This window comes from Pteropus medius, unplaced genomic scaffold (assembly GCF_902729225.1).
Source record: "Pteropus medius unplaced genomic scaffold, Ma_sr-lr_union100, whole genome shotgun sequence".
Taxonomy (NCBI): Eukaryota; Metazoa; Chordata; class Mammalia; order Chiroptera; family Pteropodidae; genus Pteropus; species Pteropus medius.
The window spans coordinates 1880280-1885694 of NW_024355206.1; positions in this window are offsets into that span (position 1 = coordinate 1880280).

Consider the following 5415-nt stretch of genomic DNA (forward strand, 5'->3'; position numbering starts at 1 on the left):
AAAACGGGTGATGGACGAGTGGAGGTTCCAATGGGAGCAGACGTAGCCCAGGGAAGGCGTGACAGCTGCCCTCTGATGTATCAGGAGCTCTCTGGGGAAGGTGGAGAGTTTTTCTGAGGATTTTTTTTTTTTTTCCTGTCCTGACGGCAGAAACTGGTCCCTCGAGCAGAAGTAACAAAGACCAGCTACCGCAAGGCAGCGCGAGCCCCGTTCGTGGGGCTGTTGACAGGGCACCCTCGTCTCCCTAACCCACCCGAAGGGATGAAGCAGAAACACGCGGTCCCCCTCCAACACGAACTTCCTGTGACTCTGTGAGTCTCCTGAGACATATATGAATTTTTTCGATCAGACAGTCTTTGAAATTAAGTTCATTACGATGTGTCAGAGAGGAGCGGCCCTTTCTTACACTCTCTGCGGTCCCCGGAGTGCCCAGAACAACACAGAAAGTGCTCAGTCGATCCCAGCTGGCTGAGAGAGACTTTGGGATTCTTACAGATCCCTCCCCTGCTGGCACAGTCACGGATCCCGACCCACTAAACTGCAGAGCAGCAGAAACTTCTATTTTACCTTCCCATGCACACGCAGGCCCATCTTCAAAAAAAAAAAAAAAGAGTTGGGAAGCAGGTTTTATATTTTACATCCTTGTGCAGAATAAGAGTCCACTATCCACAGTGGAAAAAAATTAAAAAAAAGATTTCCTGCTGGATTCGTACCTTTACCCACGGGATCACACACAGCGGATCTCCGCGCCATTCCTGCAGTCACCCCCTTGTCCTCTCTGCCTCTCAGATTGTCTAGAGCTACTCTCTTGCAGTGTTGAGAAACTATCGCAAAAAAAGGTGGAAAGGAATGTGGTGGCAGGGCTGGGAAGAGGGTGGATCGGGGCAGATCGGGGGCGGAGCTTCTGGCTCAGATACCGAGTCCCATCCCGACTGTCTCCCGCACTGACGCGCGTTGGGAAAGGCGACCTGAATGCTGAGACTCGGGTCCCTCGACTGGAAATCAGAAACGACAGGGCCTACACCCCCACGCGGCGTCGCGAGCATTAACACGAAGCCTGGCGAAGGGCAGGCAGGCATCCAAGTCAGAGCCCTTGCCTTTGCTCCGGAAACCGCTCCGGCGAAGAGTCGGTCCACGAAACGCCATGGGCCTTCGCGCGGCACGGGCTGTCTCCTCCGGCATCGCCTGGGAAGTCGCCGCCTTCGCCAAGGATGGGGATGATGTGCTGATCCGCTTGCCAGCACTGTGCCCTGGGCAGTGCCTGCCCACAGCGCTATTCCAGGGGTTCCTGTGCCATTCCAGGGGTTCCTGCGCCATTCCAGGCTCTTCGGGAAGAAAGGGAACGGCGAGACTTACAGGGGGCACCAGAGTGGCAAGTGGCAACGGAACAGCCTGCTTCTGCCATCCCTGCGTTTAGCATTAGCGCCCGAGGTGATAAAATGATGGAAATGTCTGGATCGACAGACTGAATTTACATGACTTAATGAGCGGCCCTCAATAATCGCATCCGTGCAAACCGGAACAAGGAAACGTCGTGTTTGCCTATCGAATTAGAAGAGATTTAAAAACGGTTGTAAAACGCTGTAGCTTTAACAGTAATGAAGGACCCTTTGCGTACACATCGACTACTTCTGAGAACACAGAACTGTCGACACCATCACCCCCGGGAGGTAAGATACACAGGTAATATTCTCCTTATCCTTTGTGCAGTTCGGTATTTTCTAAATGGAGTTCAACGAACAGTTCATGACCGGGAGGCGGGGCAGTGTGCGGGGTGCGGGGTTTGGAGGGGCGGCATCATGCCTGCACCACAGGCCATGGGGAGGTACCAGGGGGCTATTCTGACAGCTCTCTACAGACACTCTCTAGGTCCGCACGTCTAAATGACCTTCCCAGAGTGGGCGTAAACACCGGCGAGTGTGTGTGTGTGTGTTTCTTCCATTTCTTTTTCTTCCCTAGCAGATATGTGTGAATAGCAGCCCTTTACTGCTTACTGGGTGCTATAAATATTTATAAGCACGCTCCAAGGGAGCTATTGTCTCATCAATCGGCTGCTATTCAGTGGAGGTGAGAGGCAGCTCTGGGGGACGTGGGCCCTGCCCCACAGGAAGCACTGGAGCCCGTGAAGCATGAAGGTCTAGGCAGAGGCTCGCGAAAGACGTCAGGTCATGTGCGACGTCCCTTATGACGCGCAAGGCAGAATCTAATCCCACAAGCTCTGAGGAGGAGAAATTATTGACAATGTGTGTGTGTGTGACACAGTATTGTGTGTGTGTGTGTGTGTAAGACTGAGGCCAACTCTAGTGTGACAAGGGACAGCTGAGGCTGCTGACCACTGCGTGTGCGCCAAGCCATGGGGCATCACTTCCTCTCCCGGTGTCGAGAGACGGACGCACATCAGGACGTCACGAATAAGGTCCTCGACACTGGGTCTCGGCACGCCTTCGGCCAGAGAGAGGTCGAGCGCATGACATCCGACCAGCGTAAGTGGGCAGGAGATGACAGCAACGCCAACTCCAGCAGCTCCCCCAAACGCTGTTCACCCTGGAAGAGCCTTCGGCAGGTCAGAGATGAGCTTTGTGCTCCCTGAAGGTCTAGCTCTGGGGAGTGGCGAGAACTCTGCATGCAGGCTCCGAGGCGCCCCCTGGCCGCGTGCCCTAACGCTCCCACCTCCGGCCCTCACCACGTCACCCCAGCACAGGCTCTCGCCAACCACCTGTGAAACGCACACGCTGCGTTGAATGTGTTAGAACGTGCAACGTGTTTCGAACTGCGTTTGGCACGTGGTGAGTGCTCAATAAATATTGGCTCCTATATTTTTTTTTTCATTCTTATTATTTCTTTACCTGGAGCGAGAATGTCTGATTTGGGCTCCACTTCCTCCCCCGCCCCCAGCCACCTGCACACAGAGCAAAGCTGCGAACAGTCTCGCAGGGGCGCAGGTTTGTTCTGGACGTGACCCCAGGAAGGAGGGGCAGAGGAGAGAGGGGTGGAGGGAGGCAAAGGCCACGCATGGGTGCGTTCTCCCGTTGGCCGTCGCCACGGGGCACTGATGCCGAAGCACACGGGCCGCCAAAAGCCTGGATGAGCTCCACGTCGGCGCAGTTTGCCTAGGGATGTACAGGGAAGCATTTATCCGCCGGCTCGGGGCAAGGTGCTGTCCCCTCGCATGCACACGGAGCCGGCTGAAATCTGGCTGCTGCAGAGGGGCTTTGGGAAGGCTCACTGTGCCTCACAAAGGGGTCCCGGAGAAAAGGCTGGGGCTGTGACCCTTTCAGGTTCAAACCCATCCTGCTCTGTGCAGAGGGCTGACAGGCCAGGCCCCCTCAGGAGCCCGATCTGCAAGAACTGAGGACTTTGATACGAATGACAGATGTGCGCACGCTTCGGAGCTGACGGCTGGCCCGGTGAATAAGACCGTGAACCTTAGAGATCGGATGTCACCCTCAACGACCCGCGCAGACAGGAGAGTGGGGTGTAACGTGGTGCAAATCTTGGGGGCGTGGGCGACATGGAGGCCGCGGGAGGGGAAGTGGACGTTTCCTGCTGGGACACGTTTCCTGCGCCCCCCACCCCCCCACGCTGTTTGGTGTCAGAGTCCCAGGGAGAGAACGCTTAGTCATGCAAATCAGACGTCCTGCAAGTTTCAGACCACACCAAGGGTGGGGGACACAGCTGGCGTGACTGCAGGGTGTCTCAGACAACAGAGGAAGGAGCCTGTGGTCATGGATCCTCGGGGTCAGCAAGGCCCAGACACAGCGGGGCCCCTCAGGTCGCCCGGGAACCCGCCCCGGAGGAGGCCCACGGCCCACACCCCGAGGAGCCATTCTTAGGGTCCACACTGTTTTCTATCATTGTTTCACTCTTTTGTATTCTCAAGTGTCACCCTGAGCTGTAATGGTCACGGTCGGAGCGACACCTGTTCCGCTGGATGCGTTCGAGGATTCTCGCAGGTGACCTGAGTGAAAAAGGCAACCTAGAGAAACGAAAAGCCCCCTCCTCTCCCTCTCCCCCTATTATTATTAGTAGTATCACATCACGATTATCTCAAGGCACCAGTAAGACGTTTCAACCATTTTCAGTGAAAACCTTCCTAACGTACGTGACATATATTGCGAGGTTTTAAAACGAGATATGGAAAACAAGGACATTTTTCCCTTGGGGTTTCAGAATTTTCATTATGAATGTCCATCCCCGGCCTCTACTGTCATATGTTGATATATGCTGAGCCTTTTGTCACTGCCCAGAAGGGGCCCTCAATGGCCACGGTTTTGATCTTTTATTTTTTGCTTCCTCCCTGTCAGACTGACAGCTGCCACTTTCTTGCGGTCAGTCTTCCCGCCCCGCTGTTTTCTGTCGTTTCTAATTGATCCAGCGGCCATATATTGTGAAATGAATATCAAGACACAGTTCTGGCGAAGGATATTTGTATGGAGAGAGATGGAGAGAGGGAGAGAGAGAGGGAGAGAGACAGAGAGAGAGAGAGAGAGAGAGAGTGTGTGAGTGTGTGTGTGTGTGTGTGTGTCACTGCACATGTGTATGCAAAACAATTTGGAACACATGTCCGGATGCCTCAATATGAAAAATGGGACATACTGAGACATCTCTGCATACAGTTGTCGTGGCAGCTAAGCTGACAACAGCCAGGGCCTTGCTGAAGCACCGTGTGGCGCCGACTACGTCCATATAAAACATGTGGCCACGTGAGGCTTCAGAATGACACTGCATCCTTCTCGTCATCCCAGAGGACGCGCCTGCTCACGCACGCTGTCTCCGTTCACACATTCTTGGTGACACATTGCCACGGCCCCTCTGAAGAATCCGAATCTCGTGTCTGCCTGCCAGGGCAGCTGGAAGGAAATTGAAAAATTTCTCCAGATCCTTAACACCGCTGATACGGTGGAACCTCGAACTGGAGGGTCTGGGTTCTAAGCCACTCTGTGACCGGGCGAGTCACGGCCCCCGTCGAGGGACGCCTCCTTGTTTGCAACATAAGACACAGCCAAACCCTGACGTTCCTTTGAGCTCAGAGTCAAGGATGCAAGTTTCCAAAGGAAAGAGACCTGAAGTTTTAAAACCAGGATTCTGTTAAAACTCGTTATTTCTATATTGGATATCGACGGGAAAATGTTTTAACCATAACAATGGTTTTCGAGGCCAGGAGAGAGGTCAATTTTCTCTATTGCTTAATATACTCTGTCTAAGTAGAGCTAACGGCCGAAATATTGAACAACTGGAACAGCACAGAGAGCAGAACCAATCTGAACAGATAATTGACCAGTGCTCCTGGGGGGAGGGCGGACAGTGGACATCGGTTCTGGGTCGCTGTTCTCTCGAGAGCAGCCTATGTTTGCTCAGTGCCTCTTGTAAGAGCCGAGAACGGATGGGTGTTGCGTAAACGAAAGACCGTGTAAG